Source organism: Artibeus jamaicensis, unplaced genomic scaffold, assembly GCF_021234435.1.
Source record: "Artibeus jamaicensis isolate MK-2021 breed Jamaican fruit bat unplaced genomic scaffold, CSHL_Jam_final contig_687, whole genome shotgun sequence".
Taxonomy (NCBI): Eukaryota; Metazoa; Chordata; class Mammalia; order Chiroptera; family Phyllostomidae; genus Artibeus; species Artibeus jamaicensis.
In genome coordinates, this window is record NW_026521925.1 from 2,124,927 (window position 1) to 2,147,459 (window position 22,533).

Below are 22,533 nucleotides of genomic sequence, written 5' to 3' on the forward strand. Positions count from 1 at the left end.
TGCTATAGCAACAATAAAAATAAAATACCTAGGAATAAACCTAATCAAGGAGGTGAAAGACTTCGTACTCAGAAAACTACACAAAACTGAAGAAAGAAATTAAGGAAGACATAAATAAATGGAAGCATATAGTGTTTTTATGGACTGGAAGAACTAACATCATCATCATGTCCCTAGTACCCAAAGCAATTTATATATTCAACTTAATCCCTATTAAAATACCAATGACATATTTCACAGATATAAAACAAACATTTCAAAAAATTTATATCAAACCATGAATGACCCCAAATAGATGCAGCAGTTTTGGAAAAGAAGAACAAAGTAGGTTGGATCATCATATCTGACATTAAATTGTATTACAAGGTCACTGTAACCAAGCAGTATAGTATTGGCATAAGAACAGACACATAGATCAACAGAACAGAATTGAGAGCCCAGAAAGAAACCCAAGTCTCTATGGTTAATTAATATTTGACAAAGGGGCATAAGCATAAAATGGAGTAAAAATAGCCTATTCAATAAATGGTAGGGGGAGATCTGAGCAGCTACATAAAAAAAAGTTCTAGAGGAGATCATTAGCAGCAAAGTCACAAATATCCTGCACAGCAATGTTTTCATTCACTGATATGTCCCTTTGCGCAAGGGACATAAGGGAAAGAATAAATAAATGGGGCTCCATCACAATGAGAAGCTTTTGCAAGGCTAAAGAAAACATCAGCAAAATGACCTGGGAATCAACTGCATGGGAAAATATATTTGCAAATGATATCTTGGACAAGAGTTTGATCTCAAAATATATAAAGAATCCCAGGACTCCACTCCAGGAAGACAAGCCACCCAATTATAAAGTATCTGGTAAAAAAACATGTAAAATATTATCAAGATTGTGTGGAGTTTTTACAAAAGCATGAAAATTATGTATGCCTAAGAGAATGTCCTGGGTGTATGCATGTACATGATGAAGGAATGAAGAGAGGGTGAGGGAGTGCTGACATACATGCTGAAGGAATGAAGACAGGGTGAAGGAGAGTCTCTCCTTTGCCCAAAGGACCATAACGGACACCACCCAGGATCACATATAGAGGTCACAGACACATACAAAAGGATGCTCAGCATCACTAGCCATCAGAGAGATGCAAATTTAAAGCAAGATGATATACCACTTAACACCGGTGAGAATGGCCATCATAACCTAATAAACAAACAAAAAATGCTGGTGAGAAAATGGTTCCCTAGTACACTATTGGGGGAAATGCAGGCTGGTGCAGCCACTATGGAAAACAGAATTTCCTCAGAAATTTAAAAATGAAACTACCTTTTGATCTGGCAGTTCCAGTGCTGGATTATACCCTAAGACTCCTACAACACCAAGTCAAAAAATCTATGCACTCCAAAGTTCATAGAAGCACAGTTTAAAATAGCCAAGTATTGGAAGCATCGAAAGTCCCATCAGTAAATGAGGGGATCAAATAACTGTTGTATTTACACAATAAAATACTATGCAGCAGAAAGAAAGAAGGAACTCCTACCCTTTGCAACAGCAGGGATGGAACTGGAGAGCATTATGCTAAGTGAAATAGGCCAAGCAGTGAAAGACAAATACCATATGATATCATCTATATTCAGAACCTAATTAACAAAACAAACTGGCAAGCAAAATCTAACCAGAGACCTGAAATAAAGAATAAACTGGTTAACTAACTTATTTAATATACATGGACTAATGATTATTTGTGCATCATAATTACTTATATAATGATTTGGAATTTTCTCTCTTTTTTAAGTTGATGGTAAACATTTATTTTTTTCAAAGCACTTTCACTTAGATCATCCTTTTTCACCTGGTGACAGTTATGTGAGCTACAACTTGTTAATATCATCATTTATACCCATGAGTAAACTGAGAAATAGTTAAATTGAATATGCAGGAGCCTTGCCTCTGATTCCATTAATGGGTCCATCACAATTAATAGTGGTTTTCAGATTAGGTTGCCTATTAGAGTACCTGGAGTATTAAAAATCATAATGCTAATGCTGCACACCAGGCCAGATTACCAGAACTCTCAGGGTGGGACCAGGATGAAGGATTCCACTGTGCAACTCATGTTGAGACCCAATCACCTATATCATGTGTCTAAAACCTCCAGGCCATGGATCAGTACAGACCTGTCAGGAATTGGGCTGCATAGCAGGGGGTGAGCTTGAATGTAATGCCCTTGAATCATCCCCAAACAATACCCTCTGTCCATAGAAAAATTGCCTTCCACAAAACTAGTCCCTGGTGCCAAAAAATATGGGGACTGCTGCTCCAGACCAAGCACTTCCTTTTTGCAAATATTCATTGATTTGTTAATTCATACCTGATTCCACTCTTTGAGCCAAATTGGAAATGTACACTGATGACTAGAACTCAGAACTTCATCTGAGATTTTATTGTTAAAGTATTTTCTCTAGCTGTCACCTGATATGTCTTCTTGGATTTGTTTTTTATTTCAATGCCAATTATTCTAAGTGTCATTCCAAGAAAGGAGGGTGGTGTGTGGGCAGGAGGCTCTGTTTCTGTCATGAAAGTTAACATCAGTCCTTCTTTCCTGGAGATGAGTCAATGCCTCATGTTTCTGGGAATATTGTAGGCACTTCATTCAGAATTACTTGAATAAGTCTCAGAGTTTCCTTAAAATTCACTACTGAGATCAGCTTGTAGACTCATTCATTGTGCTAAAAGTTGCTCTTCCTTAATATACTTCACACATGAATTATAGGCTTTATCAGATGGGCTGCCCAGTCTACTGTTCTCTCTGTGAAATGATTTCTCCTGGGACCGGGAGCTTGAGATCTTCAAGCTGTGGTTTCCATGAAGGTGTGGGGTTGCTTTTTTTCCCATTGTACCTGACCTTTAATGTCACTCAAAACAGCACCAGTGCTCTAGAAGAGACTTCAGGCAACTGCCTTTCACATAGACTCACTCTCTTCTGGGAAAATGCAGGTGGAAGCAAACTGGGTAGTTGTCCCTCAGTTTATGGGTTCTCAACCATTTGTAAATGTCCCTCCTATGGCTATTAGCGCATGAGGTCAATACTGCAAAAATCTAAGGCTTGATTAAATTAATCTTCTGGATTTTTCCAAGAATACATTTTGGAAATCTGACTGTACATTTATATTGTTAAAATGATTAAAGAAGATAATTTAGGCGATACAAATGAACTTTATTCAGCATTTCATGAAGTGAACAACCTCAATTTGGAGAACTACAAAATAAAGCTGTATGCAAGAAAATTTTACAGGATGAAAAATAAAGAATAAGAAAGATAAAAATAAATATTTTACAGACTGAGGCCATATAGACCACCTTGTTTGAAGTGAGAAGGAATGATGAAATAAATACAGATCCCAGAGTTGGTCTGGTATTTTGGGATTGGCTAACTGGATAGATATAATATGTTTTTGGTCAAGTGGAGTGTTTACAGGGATACAAAAATAATCTAAGTTTGAGGAGTGGCTACATATTGGTCTTAAAGTTAGTTTCAATGATGTCTTGAATCATACAAGGGTATATTTTTCATTGAGTACTAGAACTGTAGTATTGATCAATGGCTGTATTTACTTAAACTGTCCCAGTGTGCTTAGTGTGGAGATTAAGATTGAGAATCATGAGGTGACATGACTGAGAAAAGACATTAAGATGTTTTTTAGTTTTATACACTAAATTGTATCCAGTGAATAAGCAGGTTTTTAATAAGTGACTTACACATATTAGCAAAAATAAATATTTGGTCTTCTAGACCAAATTTAATTTTTTTAGTTGCAATGGATTTAAGTGAAAACTTTTACCATGTGGGTGGGATAAAAAGAAAACCAAGCCGTGAGAGTAGGGTCAGCACTGAGCTTCAAGACTCAGGCCATTGCTGAAAGCTCTGAGTTGGCACTAATAGTGCCTAAGAAAACAATCTGTACCTAACAGCTTTTTTTTCTGGCTTTTATTAGGCTGGTGGTCAAAAGGTCTGTTTAGTTTCTTCCATAAAATAAAAGACACATTTATCATATTCACCAACAACTTTATTGACATGGATATTTTTAGTATGTCATCTATCTCTCACATGGTATGATGTTGATTGTTCTCAATTAACACCTCAAGTAGAGGATTGCTATGAACTTCAACTGGCCTACCAGATCATGGAGCATCATCCAGTGAGAAGTCTCCAGCATGAAACTTTGTAAAACACTTTTGACATGTTAGATTAGTCAAGGCACCTTCCCTATATACAGCACAAATAATTTTCTTTTGCATTTCAGTTGCATTTTTACCTTTCTTCAAATAATAAACTATAATATATGAAGATGTTGCTTATTTTCATCCATCTTCAATAGTACAATGGTTATAGAAAAAGTTTCGATAGTTTTTTTAATGTAGTCTGACATGACATCACTATAAAATCTTACAAAATTGTTTCAAATTAAGTTAAAGACAACTAAATGCTACTAGAACCATCTTATGGAAAAAACACAAACTTTTTTGGCAGCCCAATACTTTTGATGAATAAATACCTTCAAGAGGAATTACTGGGATAGAGATATTCATGTATCTTTTGCTTCATATAAATAGGAAATGGAATCAATTTCCAGCCCCACCAGCCCTGAAAGGGAAGACAGTTTTGATGAGCTATTGTCTTACACAGGGACTATCAGATATTCTTTAATGTATTGTTTTCATAAATAATGTGTAGACTTTGGTGTGCTTTTATAATATTCACTGATTTTATTACAAGTGAACCTGGCTCTTATTTTATCATTATACACAATGGCCATCTAAACACTTTTCCCTCAAACTTTCTGCTCATATCTTTTGCTCATTTGAGCAAAAGAGTTTTCTTTTTTCTTACAGATTTGTAAGAGATTTTAAATTTAATGGTAAGGCTAAGCATTTTATGACATGTATTTTACAAACATTTTTCCAATTCATCATATATTTTTAAATGTTTTAGCAATAACTTAAAATATCCATTATTTCTTAAATTTTACATGTTTTTAGATCTTAATTTATTCTTTTTTGTGGTATATTACTAAAGAGCCTCATGCTGTTTTAAAAACCACTGGGTTTTTCTAAGTTGGTAATATTATCTTCTGTAATAGGAGGGCTTTTCAGAGAAAAATCTTGACTCTCTCCACATGGAACATGATGTTGCTTGTGGATTACAAATTCTATATTCTGACATCATCCCTCTTTTCAGATTTAATTTTGCCATTGAAAATATTAAACATATATGGCAGTAGATCAAACTATATACTGAACCCTCATTTATTCACCTTGTAGATTCAATAATTATCATCACTTAGTCATTCTTATTTCATCTACTTCTTACTAAGTTTTTGCTTTGAAACAAATTCTGGATATTATATTATTTCAGTTATAAATACTTCAGTATCTGTTCCTAACAAGAAATAGTTTAAAGCACATTTATTGTATTATTTTCATACCTACTACAATAATAATTTATTCTTCCATAGGTATTCACATAAAATTTACATTAAAACTATCATTTTACATATGCTTTGCTAGATTCAAGATCCCACATTGCACTTGGGTGATCTATAACTTAGGTCTCTTTTAATATGTGGTAGTTTTTCTTCCCTTTTTCATGAATCTGTTTGTTTATGCAACTATGTGACTGTCCTACAGAGTCTATTATGTTCTGGATTTAGCTGATTGCCCTCTCAGTGAAAAAGGTTTTTAAAAAATCTTCCATGCTTTCTATAAACTGGTGTTTATATCCAAGGCTCAATTAAACCATTTTAAAAATTTTTTAGTAAGAGTACTTTATGTAAATCCTATATACTTCCTGTTGCATCATACTGGGAAGCAATAATATCTGTCCATGTCACTTTTAATTGTATTAAGGCTGATTGATAAGTTCAGGTGTTATGGACCTAAGGATCACCAATTGTTTACATTTCCATTGATAATTTGCTCTGGAATTCAGAGCTGGTAGCTGGCATGTTGGTTAGGAAGTCAGAAACAGTTAGATTCAAGAGGTGGTCCTGTAGTCACTGGTACTGTTTTGGCCAACTGCTCAATCTCTCAGACTTGTCAAGGCTTACTTAGCTTTGAGAAACATGTTCTGTAAGAGAACTGTTGGAGTGGGTTATTTTTTGTACACGGTTTTGGTGAAGAGTTATAGCTGTAATTTGCTGCCATTAGTTTAAGCAGATGGAATTTGTTTAGTTGACCTTAGTGTTCTTTCTGAGGCTAAGGTGACAGGATGAATTATCAGGCAACTCTTATTGCTGGGTTACTCATGTATTTAGAGGAAACCTGTGAGCAGAAGAGTTCATCCAGTTGTAATAGCTCAATAAAGATACCAATTCTGCCAGATTTGGGTCCTGTGGACAGGACCCAAAAGAGCTGAGAGGTCTATAAATTCACATTTACTTTTCAAGTCCTGGTTTATAACAGCTTGCCAATGTGTCACCAAGATAAAGATAGATTTATGACTACATTTTAGTAATTCACTTTACTGAAACCAGTGCTTGGTCATATCATAGGCAAGACTCCATCTGGTTCTAATCAATGGTTGAGGGAGAAACTGTATTTATTCAGAAAAAGCTGCATGGAGAGCTGCAGTTGAGCAAGTACCAAAAGGTAACAGTGTGCATGGTATGCACCACCACCAGGGACAGTTCAGTAAGGCAGGAAATTCTACAGCTGCCCTTCATCCACAAATACTGTTAACATCTGTGAAGTGGCAGACATTTTTTCAGGTTCTTGGGATATTTTATCTTTATAACTTCAAAATAAAGTTACCTTTCCCTTGGAGCTGATGTATATTAGGTGTGTGCTTGTGTGGGGAGGCATGCAATTGGGTGTGCATGTGTGAGGAGGCAGCCAACAGAAAACTGAACTAATCCATAAATAATAGAGCAAGTCAGAAAGTGACACAAACCATGTAAAAAAATTATAGAGTGGACTAAGGGGATTTAGAGTGCCCAGGGAAATGTGTGGATTGTATTTTGAGGTGGGATAATTAGAGAAGGTCAGACAGAAATGGCTTCTTCATACCCCACATGCTCAGTAATCTATTTGCTCAGCACTGATCTGGGCCCCAAGTGAAACTATCATGCACAGAAGATCCACTGCACCCTTAATTGGTGCTTCACATACTCAAATATACCCCTCTGCTGCCTGCTCTTTGTGTCATGTGGGTGGTCCCAAATCTTCTGCCTCCCAGTGAAGTTCTTCAGGCCATGATTTCAAGTTCAGCTACCTCAGGGGCTTACTATGACTTATTTATCCTTTTATAGGTGCCTTCTTCCCAGCTCAAAAGGGACTAAGAAGCCTCATGATCTCCATTTTTCAAGGACAACACTGCTTCTCAAGGAGGCTCTGTACTGGTAAGTTTTGGGAATTCCTGGAAGAACACTATGTCATTATCTCTACCATCATCTCCACCATCAACACCATTAACACTACCATTGCTATCATCTTATCCTTCCTAAAACTCTGATCAGGAAGAGTCACATGTAAGCCACACATCGGCCTGGCGAACAGAACTGTTCTGAGTCTGGCCTGATGGGCTGAGCTGGCCAAGGCTTTGTCATCATAAGACAACTTTGTGCAGGCTCTTGTTTAACCTATTTTTCCCTCCTTAGATAGAGACTTTTCGTCAGATGAACTATGCCTAATACACTTGCTGGAGCCAGACAGTGGGCTTCCCAGACTGTTTACTACAGCATAGACTTTGTCTCTTAGGGATTCTTAGGAAATTACAAGAGAGAGAAAATTGTCATTGTTTTTCTTAAAAAGAAAACTGCAGGCCTGGAAAAAAGCCAGTCCTCAGGAGAAAAGAGTTATCTGCCAGCCTGTTCTATTCAGAGTCATGCAGAATAACTTTGAGGACACTACAGTGACATGCCTTTGACATAAGAGAGGCCTGCTTGCAGAAGCAGTGACAGAACAATTTCATTTGCATTATCTGGGAGTCCTGATCACTGCCCAGTTGGTAGTTGTTGTCACTCCCTTCAGGGGTATGGTCTGCAGACTGAGAGCTGTTGTACAGTGAGAAAATTCTAGAGTGTTTTTCTTATCTCTTCTTTTGCATTTTTGCTGATTCTGAGCCAGTCAGATATTGTTATGTTTGATGTATGTGTGTTTGTGTGGTATGTTTTATTTTATTAAATTTAGGGTGACTTTGGCTCATTGGGTTGTTTTTCAAGTGCACATTTCTATGGTACATGATGTGTATATTGCATTGTATGCTCACCACCCAAAGTCAAATAATTTCACCATATATTTGGCCCCCTTTACCTTTACTCCCCCCACCACCTCTTCTTTTCCTCTGGTAACCACCATGCTGTTGGCTGTCTGGGCATATGAGTTTTACTTTTAGACCCCATATATGAATGAAATCATATAGTCCTTAGCTTTTTCTGATTGATTCATTTCACTTAGCATAATATTCTCAAGTGCTTAGCATAATATTGTCTTAATATTAGCATAATATCCACTTAGCATAATATTGTCACATTGTTACAAATGGTAGTATTTCATCTTTTCTTATGGTATGGTAGTATTCTAAAGTATATACATATCACATCTTTATCCAATCCTCAACTGAAGGGCACTTTGGTTGTCTCCACGTCTTGGCCATTGTGAATAATGCTGAAGTAAACAAAGGAGTGCATATATCTTTGTAAGTAAATGTTTTCAAAAATTTTGAGTAGATAACCAGAAGAGGGATTGCTGGGTCATATGGTAACTGTATTCTTGATTTTTTGAGGAACTGCCATACTGTTTTTGATAGTGGTTGTACAAGTTTACATTCACACCAACAGTGAATGAGCTTTTTCCCTGCAAGCTCTTCAACACTTGCTATGACCTGTCTTGTTGATAATAGTCATTCTAATGGGTGTGAGATGATATCTCCCTGTAGTTGTGATTTGCATTGTCTTAATAGCTAGTGAAATTATAAATCTTTTCATATCTGTTGGCCATGTGTATGTCTCCTTGGGTGAGATGTCAGTTCAAGTCCTATGCCCATTTTTTTAATTAGATTTTTTTGGGGGTGTTGAGTTGTATGAATTCTTTATATATTTTGGAAATTAACCCCTTGTTGGATCTGTTTGCAAATATCATATCCCATTTGGTTGGTTGCCTTTTTATGTATTTATCTGTGTATTTTTTATTTATTTTGCTGTATAGAACAATTTTAGTTTTATACACTGCCATTCATTTATTTTTGCCTTTATTTTTCTTGCCTTTGGGGTCAAAATCATAAAATATTCTCTATTTTTAAGGTCTATAAATTTAGTTCCTATGTTTTCTTTTATGTGCTTTACTGTTTCAGATCTTAAATTTAGGTATTTGATACATTTTGAACTAATTTTGTACAAAAGGAAAAACTGTGATCTAGTTTTATTCTGTTGTATGTCACTTTCCAATTCTCCCAGCATCATTTAGTGAAAGAATTTCATTTTCTCTATTGTGTGATTTTGGCTCTGTTGCCCATATACCTGTGATTTTATTTATGGGCTCTCAGTTCTGTTCCAGTGGTCTGCATGTCTGTTCCTCTGCCAGTACCATGCTGTTTTGATTATCATAGTTATGACATATAATTTGAAGTCACACAATATGATGACTCTATCTTTATTCTTTTTTCTCAGGATTGCTTTGGCTCTGTGGGGACTTTTGTGGTTTCACACAAATCCAATGATTTTGTATTAGATTTATTTAAAACATGACATTGGGATTTTGATGGAGATTGCATTAAATCAGTATATTGCTTTGGGTAATATGGCCATTTTAACTATGTTGATTATTCCAATCCATGAACACACAATGTTTTTCCATTTCACTGTGTTTTACAATATCTTTTAATAATGCTCTGCAGTTCTCAGTATATAGGTCCTTCATATCCTATATTAAATTATATCTAGATATCTTGTTCTTTTGGTTAGAATTTGGTTGCAAAATAAATTATTTTTTTCATTTCTTTTTCTAAAGCTTCATTTTTAGTATATAGGAATGCAGTGGACATTTGTACATTGATTTTGTATCCTGCAACTTTACTGTATTTGCTTGTTTCAAATACTTTTAACATTGCATCTTTCAAAATTTTTATTTATATTTTATTAATTATGATATTATAGTTGTCCTGATTTTCCACCCTTTGCCCTTCTCTACCCAGCACCTCCTGCTCCCTCAGGTAACACCCCCACCATTGTACATGCTCATGAGTCATGTGTATTACTTTTTTGGCCACTCCATTTTCTATATGGTATTTTAAATACCCATGGCTATTCCATAACTACCTATTTGTACATTTTAATATAGCATAAAAAGTACAAAAGCAACACAAAGTCAGCAGAAGAAAGACAACATTAAAAATTAGAGCAGAATTGAATAAAGTAGAGAGCAAAAATACTATACAAAAATAATCTTTGAAAAGATTAATAACAAACTCCTGGCTAGACTCATTATAAAAAAAAGCTCACATAAAAAAACTGAAAAAAAATCAAAATTGGAAATGAAAGAGAAAAAGTTACTAGAGACGTCACAGATATACAAAGGATCATCCTAGATTACTGTGAGGGACTTTATGTCACCAAATTCAATACCCTACAAGAAATATATAACCTTCCTAGATTGAATCATGAAGAAATGAAAAATCTAAATAGACCTATGAACAGTGAGGAATTTGAAACAATCATAGAAAACAATCGCCAAAGCCTGGAATCAGATGGTTTCACTAGTGAATTCTACCAAACATTCAATGAAGATTGATACCTATCCTCAAATTCTTTCAAAATTTTGAAGAAGAGGCAATAATTCCTAACACATTTTATAGACTGACATAATCCTGCTACCAAAACCTGGCAATGATAACACACAAAAAGAAAGTGACAAACCCATATTTCTGATTAACACAGAGGCAAAAATCCTAAACAAAATACTAAGCAAATCAAATACAAGAATACATTAAAAAATAATAGACCATGATCAAGAAGGACACAAGGGATAGCTCAATATATGCAAATTGACCAATGTAATACACCACATTAACAAAACACAAGTAAAGATCATATGATCTTATAAATAGATGCAGGAAAAGTATTTGATAAGATATAACATTCATTTATGATGAAAATACTCAATAAAATGGGTATAAAAAGAAAGTACCTTAACATAATAAAGGCCATATGCAACAAACCCTCAGCCAATATCATTCTCAGTGATGAGAAATTGAAACTTTCTCTCTAGAATCAGAAACAAGACAAGGATGCTGACTTTCACCACTCTTATTTTTTTTAATATTAAATTTTATTTAGTTACTTTTCAAGTACATTGTTTTTTTATCCATTTCTCCCATCCCACACCCCCCCCGCCCGGTCTCCCCCCCTCCCTTCCATTCCCCCCCCTCCAGTCCTCATCTCTGTGTCCTTCATACTTGCTCCTCAAAATCCCTCCCCCTTTTTCCCCTTAAGTTCCCTTCCTACTCCCCTCTGGTCCCTGCCCACTTGTTCTCTATTTCAGCGTCTTTGTTTTTATTCTGTTTGCTTGTTTGTTTTATTCTTTAGCTTCCTGTCAAAGGTGAGATCATATGGTATTTGTCCTTCAATGCCTGGCCTATTTCACTCAGCATAATGCTTTTCAGTTCCATCCATGTTGTTGCAAAAGGTAGTAGCTCCTTCTTTCTCTCTGCTGCATAGGATTCCATTGTCACCACTCTTATTTAACATAGTTCTGGGAGTCCTAGCCAGAGCAATCAGGCAAGAGAAAAAAAAAGCCATTCAAATTGGGAAGGAAGAAGAAAAAGTGTCATTTTTGCAGATGACATAATTTTGTATATAGAAAATTCTCTATTTTATTCACTGTATTTTAATAGATGAGTACTTTACTCTTGAGAAACTGAGAGTCTAAAAATACTTGTAATAGTGGCATAAATGATGCCACCTACTTTCACCTAACAACTTGAATTTAGAGCTTGTAGAGCCAGAGAGGACTAAAACATCATTCCTTTGAACCTTATCTGCTTCTGTATTCAAAGGAGTGTGAGATCAGAAAGGCTGAGGAAGATCCCCTATCTTCCACCCAGATAGGCTTCTCACCCATGCCTGTCTTGCCCATTTGCCCTTGCTCTGATGACTATATGCACATGGCACATTCTGGCTAACCAAGGCAGAGTCCATTACTGACATATGAAGCCATGCTCATTATGTATTAAACCTGATGGAACAAGGGGACAGCTTTGTGTCACAGCTGTACCAGATGGACACTGCTCTCTCACTCAGCTGACTTCCTCCTGCCACCTCCTGGCCTTGTATAGAAAGCAGGACCAATAAAATGGCATTGGCCTGATTAAGATAGCATAAAGTATATAGAACAAAGTGGAGTCTCTATGTCAACTAAAATGTCTCTTGGTCAGCCATGACACTTTGGTTCAAGAGGAAACTTACCTAAGTTAGAGTAAACACATATGGCAAGGAGACATATTTGCTCATGTGGTTAGAGTAGTCATATCTGCAGAGGGGGACAACCATAGATAAGCTTCTGGGGAAATTCCATACTTGGCATCAGGGGTCCCAAGACATTTATTGAAAATACCCGAAAGGGTGAAGTACACCACTTTCAAGGTATAACTGAAGCAGGCTCTAGGCCACTGCTGAGATAGCTGAGCTCCACACACCAGAGTGCTGTTCTATGCCACACAAATCTTCCTTGGCTGTTGGAAGGTCTGCCTTACTGGACTGAGAGTTTTGCCTTCCCTGCTGCCCACCTGGCTCAAGACATCCTTCCTTGCAAGATGCTGACAACTCCCTTGCCCACTGTGCTGTCTCCTGGACCTGCAGACTGAGACCCTGAAACTCAAATTCATTATCCCTCATTGAATACTCTGTGTATGTGTGTTATATTTCTCTTAGATTGTTAGAATATGAATAGGATATTAATGTTTAAGTTTGTTCTACTTTGAGTGAAACTGCATTCAATAAAAGATGAATAAGTAACATAATTACCATATGTGACTTTTATCTATTCCTTGGTGCTTGGCTGCTGAGCAGTTGCCCAGCTGACTTATGGGAAAGACTATATCATCAACATATGCTCTTGACACCTTGGCATAGGAAGGGGTGCTGACAGATTCAGTGAGGAAAGAAAGTGGTGAATGAGTCAGGGTTTGGGTTCTGATGGTCTGAGTCAACTCCTGATTCTGCCACTTACCAGTTGTGCATTAGAGAATTAGTAATTTAATTCAGGTGCTAACTTCCTGTGCTTCTTTGGTTTGATTCTGCACCTTGATTTGATTCTTGTTTGATTAGATTTTGGTTTGATTCTGTACCATGGTTCCCTTGGTCTCTTTCTCTTTGTGAAATTTGAGGCAATATCTAGTACATTACAGAGTGGCTAAGGAACTTCTGCCTGGCATAGAAAGTAAGTCCTGATACAGCTTTTTGGAGCCCTGGGGACCTTTGATAGGTCTCTGCAGCAGCCTGCTGCACAAATACAGCTGCACCCAAGGCAGAGAGAACACCCTCCACAGAGGAAGCCAGGATACCTGGAAGTTCCTGGGGCCCAGATGACTCACCTAGTTGTGCTGAGAATGAGGGCAAGGAGCTCTAATACCACAATGGTGACAGAGCAAAGAAAAACTACCATCTTGTGACATTTAACCCTCTTTTTAGTCTCAAATGGTATGTCTGTAGAAACAGGTTATATTCATTACTTTATGAGAAGGAATATGTTTTATTGATTAATTAGTATGTTGTCCCACTACTGTGATTGATCTTTTTCTTTTTCCACATATTTATTAGCTATTTCTGTTTATTTACACCTGCATCATCTTTACTAAAACACACTATTGGACAAAACAAGACAACTGCAAAATTCCATTTCTGGACTCCACTAAACTCTCAGGCTAGTTATCTTCCTATACTCTCTCATCACCATTTTCTTCAGATTGTCAGTCTGGGCTGTATAGCAGTTGCTTCCCCTTCTCAACTCCCTCTTTTGTCTCCAGCCCTTCCAATCTGGCTTCTGTTCTTATCAACATGCCCTCCCACTCAGAAAAGCTTAGGAGCCACTCTACACCCAGACACATGAATGCCACAGCTAGTAAGGCTGGCCATCCTTCTCTGCAGGACACTCCTGGATGCCATCTGTCCCTATCAACTCTATGTACATTCCTTTCCTCCAAGGTTCTGTCTTCTTTAGCTCCTAGTGGTGACTCCACATCTACTTGCCTTGACAGCTCCTGAGTGCCAGTTCTTCAGGTCACAATGCCTAGCAAACATCTCCATGTGACACACTGGACTAAAATTACAGCAGCAAACTACGAAATTTAGTATAAGATTCCTGGCTGTTCTCAGTCCAACCTGCAACATCTCTCTCCTGCATCATTGAAATAGCCCCATACTATACCCGTTCCGCTTAATAGCAATCCTTTTCCTATACTGCTTCTGGTCATGTGATTTTTTACAAAGCTTCATTATGCTGCTTCCTTGCCTAAATTCTTCAGTGGCTCTGAATCCTTTTTCTTCCTTCCCTTTCTTCAGAACAAAGAGTGGGATCTTTAACTGAATACATAGCTCTCCACAGTTGGGTCTCTGACCCTCTCTTGAGGCTGCTGTCATGGTGACTCTATGCTCTTGCCAAGCCAGTTTTTGCTTTTCGTGCTTCTACATGTTCCTTTGTTTCCTCCAAGAACTTTAGCCCTCTCTTTGGACCCTTTATGCACACTGTCCTCCATATCTCAGTTCAAGTGTGCTGCCTGAGTTTTGAAGGGAGAGGGCCTTTAGCCCCCTGCTGCATGGAGACATCTCTCTACCTGCAACAGCTGCTGATATAACATTTGCTTGTGTGATGACTTTGGGAATCATATCTCATTCACCTAAACTACTAGGTAAAATAATAAAATTTTCTTTTTGCAAGACAACTTTGGCATCATCACTTAGTGGTCCTCTGCACAAGCCACTGTGTATTTGATAAACATCATTTATGCATGAGGAAAATAATTCTCAGATGATTTAAGAATTATCTCAGGTAGAAAATCTGGAGGCTTTGGGTCCCAAGCTGGTAGGGCTTGCATCTTTGGATCTTTGAAGTGTTCTAATTTGGTGACAGTTTCTATTCAAGCAAAGTTATTAGGGAAAAAAGCCAGAACAGGGTGATGGTGACTCATCCTGTGGTCCCTCATTTTGCCAGTTTCACCCAGATGAAGCCTTGCTAAACAAAGTTATCCTCTAGAGGGACATCAGCATTGTCTGGAATGGAAGCAGTATTCCTGAATTTGCACTCAGCAAGTCCCTGGTTCCTTTCTTCTTTGTCTGCCACCTTCTGTATGTCCCTATGGCTTCTTTCTTTTCTTTTTTTGTTTAATTATTTTTCAAGTACAGTTTTCTGTCTATTTCTCCCATCCCAGCCCATCCCGCCCTGTGCTCCCCACTTCCCTCCCATTTCCACCCCCCTTACTTCTTGTCCTTGTGTCCTCCATAATTGTTCCTCCAAATTCCTCCCCCCTTTTCCCCTTAAATTCCCTCCTTTCTGGTCACTATCCCCCTATTCTCTATTTCAGTGCCTTTGTTCTTATTCTGCTTGTTTGTTTGTTTTGTTGTTTAGCTTCCTGTTAAAGGTGAGATCACATGGTATTTGTCTTTCAACACGTGGCCTCAGCCTTGAGTGGACCCACCTACATTTATCTTCTTGATAGGGCTCTGTGGACCTCCTATAGATGTGCCTACATTTCTCTCCTGGTGGGAATTCTTCCCTGACCCATCTGACTAGCTCTGGGGACGAATATTGCTTGGTCCATGAAGATATATAAGGAGATTTGGAGAGCCATCATGTTACATCCTTCATATTTTACCAGCCATAAATCCATCACTTAGCTCTCAAGTGGACTCTCAGCTCCACAAATTATGAGTCTGTTTACAAAGAGGAAGATTTCACAGTCCCTGAGACTCTCTATAACCTGCTTGTATTTTAAGTGCTTTACCAGGGTTGGACTAAGAAACCAGTGGCTTCCAGAATAAAAGAAAATCGTTCTCTGAGAGCTGAGACCACATACTTCTCGCTTCTTTCTCCCTCCCTGCTGGCTTAGACCTTGCTTCCTCTCAGATTCTTTTTTTTAAATTATATTTATTGATTATACTATTATAGTTGTTGTCTCTATTTTTCCTCCTTTACTCACCTCCATCCAACATTCCCGACTCCCTCAGGCAACCCCCAACCATTGTTCATATCCATAGATCATGTGTATAAGTTCTTTGGCTATTTCATATCTTATACTGTAGTTTACATCTCTATGGCTATTCTGTAACTACCAATATGTATTTATTAATCCCATCACTTCTTCACTAATTGTCCTACATCCTTTCCATCTGGCAACCATCATATTTTAGTCATCATACACTCTCTGTCTCCATGACTATGTCTTTGTTCTTCTTGTTTGCTTAGTTTGTTTTTTAGACTCTATTGTTGATAGATAAATATTTATTGCCATTTTATTGTTAACAGTTTTGAGCTATGACAGAGATATAATAGTAGAGTAGATGAAGTAAAAAATAAAATCAATGATTTGAAACATAAGGAAGCAAAACACAACCAATCAGAACACGAAGAAGAAAAAAGTGAGGCAATGCTTAGAAAATCTTCTCAATTGATTACTGAGAACCAGATATTGGGACTTGCAACTGATACAGGGTGCAGCCAGGGGGCCCCCCAAAAAAGATTTAGAAAGGTGTCCAGAATTCAAAGTGTATAAAAATATTGGAGAGACATATAAGATGTCCTCACCGCCCCCCCCCCCCCCAGGGGGAAGGGATGAATGGAGCCAGGCCATTGAGAGCTATTTTGCATAGCAATAGTTTTGGAGCTAACCTCTGGAGGAATGGTTATTTAACATATCTATAACCTTTAACTGGTTTCATAGATATGTTAAATAGCAGTGGCCAAGTTTGGAGCCAAGGAGAAGGTAGTGAAGGGGGACTCAAGATGGAACTAGGGGGACTCAGGAGTGAGTAGCTGGGACTCAAGATGGGATCTATGAGCTGTTCTCCTGAGTGAGGAGGGCTTGGACTCAGGAGGATGTAACTAGGAGCTGCACTCCTGAGTGAGAAGAGACTCAGAATGTAACTAAGGGCTGCCCTCCTGAGTGAGTGGACTGGGACTCAGGAGGATGTAACTAAAGTCTGGACTCCTGAGGGAGAAGGAACTAGCAGGGACTGAGGATGGAACTAGGAGAGACTCAGGATGGAACTGGGAGGACTCAAGATGGAACTAGGAGCTGCGCTCCTGAGTGAGAAGGGACTCGAGATGGTAATGAGGGGCTGCTCTCCGGAGTGAGAAGGGCTTGGACTCAGAATGTAACTAGGGGCTGCGCTCCTGAGTGAGAAGGGTTTGGACTCAGGATGTAACGAAGGGCTGCGCTCCTGAGTGGGAAGGCCTGGGAGAGAGAGCCACGTGGTTTCAGCAGAGTGAGGACCCCCTGTTGGTGGGGTGAAAGAGGGAGCCACGCGGTTTTGGCGGAGTGTGGACCCCCTCTTTCCCAGGTGAAAGGGAAAAACCACGCAGCTTTGCCAGAATGGAGATCCCTGCAGCCAGGTGAAGAAGACAGCCACATGCTTTTGGTGGAGTGTGGACTCCTGCAGCTTTGGTAGAAGAGGCCCACACGGCTTTGGGGTGCCCCCTTTGGCTGCGGGGCCTGAAAAAGCAAGAGAGACTTTGACTGGAACTGGGTACAAAGGACTCTTGCCAGTGGACCATGAGAGGGTACCACAGTACTTTGGATTAACTCGAGATCCTGCACAGTGACACAGCTGACGGTGCCAGCAGCCTGCAACACAGATGTGTGCTCTTTTCCTGATTTACGGTACCCGGAGTTGGGACAGTGGGAGAAGGGAGTGCTGTGTGGGTATAGGTGTATACCCTAAAGGACTTTGATATTTTAGTGGTGGCATTAGGCCTGAGTAGCATTAAATAAACATTTTGTTTCCTTTTCACAAATCTCTGGCATTAAGAGATGTGTTTCCAATTGGCGGCGGACAGAAGGGCCCAGTAGATTTTAGTATTTTGGTTTTCGGGAGGGGCCCCTGTTGTATAGCAGTTTTTGGCATCCCTAGGTGGGCCAAATATTGTATTGCCCCTCCCTCAGACCTCCTCTTGTTCGGTAACACAACCATGATCTACTTTTAGTCATTCTGAGGAAGATTCCATTGTGTTAAAAATAAGGGGTTTATTAAAAGTTGGATTTTGCTTTCCAAATAGTGCTCTTCATGCCTTCCCACCACCTGATATATGACAGTGTGGGGGCGACATCTTTCACGAGGTCCCCCTGGTGCCACGGACACACATGAATGAATAAATATGGCGAGACAAGATGAGATCTGTTTGGGGATGGAGGCATGGGCTGTGTCCAGTTTCTCTGGGGAGAAAGAGGCCAGCAGTGGCCAGGTTCTCTGAGGAGAAAAAGGCCCCAAGCACCCTCTTCCATAGCCTTTTATTGGGTTGTAATACACAGAAATACAGGGTGGCAAGGATCAAACAGTAGATAACATTTCAAAGAGGTCTGAGGGCTTACTATGAGTCAGTGTCTGTCAGGAAGAGAGTTGCAGAAACTTTGGGAGACAAACCCATTTCCTCTCAGACCCTTATCATATGAATGAAAGCACTTTTAGCAGATTTCACAGGTTAATCAGCAAGTCTTTGTGGTGCCAGACCTCCCCCCCCCCCCCCCCCGCCCACGCTCTGGCCAGGCAAGGAGCTGCCCCATCAGGTATTCAGGCTTAAGGGGATTAGAGCCAGAAGCACTTCTTTGGGAGTACATGGGGACTCGGGCTTTGACAGAGCTGGGAGGCGCGAGTCCATTGCTCTCTGTTGCAGCCCCCTGAGTCCTTCCATGAAGGCCTTTCAGGTGATCGAGTCTGGCTTAGGTTGACCCCCGCTGTGAGGGGTCTTACCTGTCATTGACTTCCGACCAAGCTTTGAGGGCAGGGAGAGGAACTGAGGCATTATTTGCTACCAGAGACAGGCTTTGTCTCCTGTGGCTGGCATTCCAAAAGGTCGTCTCTCACCCTTAGCCACAAGGGGTAGAGATACAATTCCTAAAACTAGTCAGAGCAGTCTACTACATGACAGTAGGAGGGTGACTTATGGAAATGAATAAACTTCCAAAGAGGCTTGTCAAAGGCCTGAGACCATCAACTATCTTTAAAGAGTGGATGGTGAGTAGTGGTGACATTTTCAGCTCACTCATTTTGTTTGCATGAACCTTTACTAGAGAGTGACTACTCATCTACATGTGTCTGACATTGTGCAGCTGCAATCAAGGAACACAGCTTACACAGAGAGCTGTTATTGACAGAAACAATCTTAAGGACTTGTGACTTCTTATACATTTCATGCTCAAAGGCTTGGCTCCATGGAGAACAATGGAACAAAGGAAGCAGGGCTTGTCACGTGAGGCAGACTGTGCTTCTTGTCTCAGAGGATGAGGGTTTGGTCAGTACAGCTAGGAGCCTGCCAATTACCTGATGGCCCCACCAGAGACCTGCTGCTGTGTGTACTCATCTGACCTCCGCTGACTTCCTCAAGGGCCACACCCACTTCCAATGAAGTGGACTCCCTTCCTTTACTGGCCTCAGAGTTCAGAGAAGTTCAAGGTTTATTCAGTAGCAGGATAATAACACACATCATCACTCAGTGCCACAGAGCACTGTGGACACTGGGTCTTATCACTAAACAGGCAGTGATGCCTCACAGGCAACATTCTACTTAAATGGCTCAATCTCTTCACACATAGGTTCTGTGGGGACATCATGGTTTCCATAAATGACAGGCCAGGAGGATAGGAGAGTGGAATGTGACTTTAACTTATCTCAAAAGAACAGATCAAACATACAGTACATAAAAACATGCACTTACCAAAAATAACACCTCTTTCTGAGATGTTCTTGAACTGTTCCGGCTATCCAGTGACATAGGATGCAGTGGCAAGGGAAACAATAAAAAAGTCAAGCAATGCCAGCTTCCTCTGCTGCCTGGGAGAGTAAAGGTTATTTTCCCAGGACGGTGATTGGAGAACAGGAATGACAAGGGCCGCCTACTTCACTCTTTGCTATGCAGTTTCTATATTAAGAGCCTCTGCAGATAAAGCAATTTATTTATTTATGTATGTATATTTTTTCCATTACCATTTAGTCCACTTGCATACCCTTCCCCACCTGCCATCACAACATGGATGTCCATGCCCATGAGTCCCTATTCCAATTTGTTCAATTTCCACTTCCTAACCTCCCCCCACAACTAGCTGTCATCTGTTCACTGTCTATAAGTCTGTCTCATTTTCCTTTTTAGTTCAGTTTGTTCATTAGATTCCACATATGAGTGAAATTATATGGTATTTGTCTTTCTCTGACTGGCTTATTTCACTTAGCATAATGTTCTCCAGATCCATCCATACTGTCACAAAGGATAAATTTTTCTTCTTTTTTATGCCCAAGTAGTATTTCACTGTGTAAATACCTTATAGTTGTTTTCTCCACTCATCTATTGATGGACACATGGGCTGCTTCTATATCTTTGCAATCATAAATAACACTGCAATGAACATAGGGGTGCTTACGTGCTTTTGAATTAGTGTTTTGGGTTCATTCAAATATTGAATGATTATAATAATAATATTAGTGTGATTGCTATTTCAAAAGGCAGATTCATTATTAATTTTTTAGGTATCTCCATACTGTTTTTCACAGTGGCTGCACCAGTCTGCCTTCCCACCAACAGAGCAAAAGTGTTTCCCTTTCTCCACATCCTCACCAGCACTTACTTGTTGATTTATTGATAGGACTATTCTGGCTGGTGTGAAGTGATACATCACTGTGGTTTTAATTTGCATCTACCCAATGATTAGTGATGTTGAGCATCCTTATGTCTATTGGCGATCTGTTATGTACTGTTTAGAAAGTGTCTATTAGCTCCTTTGCCTATTTTTTAAATTGATTTTTTGTTGTTTGTTTTTCTTGTATTGAGTTTCTTAAGTTCTTTGTAAATTTTGGGTATTATTCCCTTATCAAATGTGATGACATATATATTCTTGCATTCTGTGGGCTGTCTTTTTATTTTGTTGATGTTTTCTTTTGTTGTGCAAAATATAGTCCCCTTCATTTATTTTTTCTTTTAGCTTCCCTTGTCTGGGGATGTGTATCCAACAAAAAATTTCTATCCACAATGTTTGAGATTTTGTTGCCTATGTTTTCTTCTATGATTTTTGTTTTTGGGTCTAATGTTTAAGTAGTTGATCCATTTTCAATTTATTCTTGGTTGTGGTATAATAAGGTGGTCTAGTTTCATTTTTCTGCATGTATCTGTCCAATTTTTTCAACACCATTCACTGAATAAACTATCTTTAGCCTATTGTATGTGCTGCATACAATAGCCTTCCTTTGTCGAATATTGACTATAAAGGTGTGGGTTTATTTCTGGGTTCTCTATTTTGTTTTATTGATCTATGTGTCTGTTTATATGCCAGTACCATGCTGTTTCGATTACTGTGGCCTTATAGCACAGTTTGATATTAGGTAGCATGATTCCTCCAACTTTATTCTTGTTTCTCGGGATTGCTGTTGTGATATGGGACCTTTTATGGTTCCATATAAATTTTTCAAATATTTGCTCTAGTTCTGTGAAATACATTATTGGAATATTTTTCCTTTTATTCTTTTTAAAATTTAAATTATTTTATTGTTGTTCAATTACATTTGTCTGTATATTCTTCCCACCATTCTCCCCACGCCCTCCAAACCTAGCTCCATCCCTTGCTTCCACCCTCCCCCTTGGTTTTGTCCATGTGTCCTTTATAGTAGTTACTGAAAACCCTTCTTCCCACTGGCCCCTCCACCCTCCCCTTTGGCTGTCGTTAGATTGTTCTTAATTTCAATGGCTCTGGTTTGCTTTTTTCTCTTTTGTTCATTATGTTCCAGTTGAAGGTGAGATCATATGGTATTTGTCCTTCACTGCCTGGCTTATTTCACTTAGCATAATGTTCTCCAGTTCAATTCATGCTGTTGCAGTAGGTAAAAGCTCCTTCTCTCTCTCTGCTGCATAGAACTCCAATGTGTAAATGTATCATAGTTTTTTGATCCACTCATTTGATGATGGGCACTTAGGTTGCTTCCAGCACTTGGCTATTGTAAATTGTGCTGTTATGAACATTGGGGTCCATAGGTTCTTTTGGATTGGTGTTTCAGGGCTTGTAGGGCATAATCCCAGCAGCAGAATTGCTGGGTCACAAAGCAAATCCCTTTTTAGTTTTCTGAGGAAATTTCATACTGTTTTCCACAGTGGCTGCACCAGTATGCATTCTCACCAACAGTGCACTAGGGTTCCTTTTTCTCTGCATCCTTTCCATCGCTTGTTTGTAGATTTGTTTATGTTGGCCATTCTGACTGGTGTGAGGTGGTATCTCATTGTGGTTTTAATTTGCATCTCTTTTATGGCTAGTGATGCTGAGCATCTTTTCATGTGTCTCTGGGCCCTCTATATATACT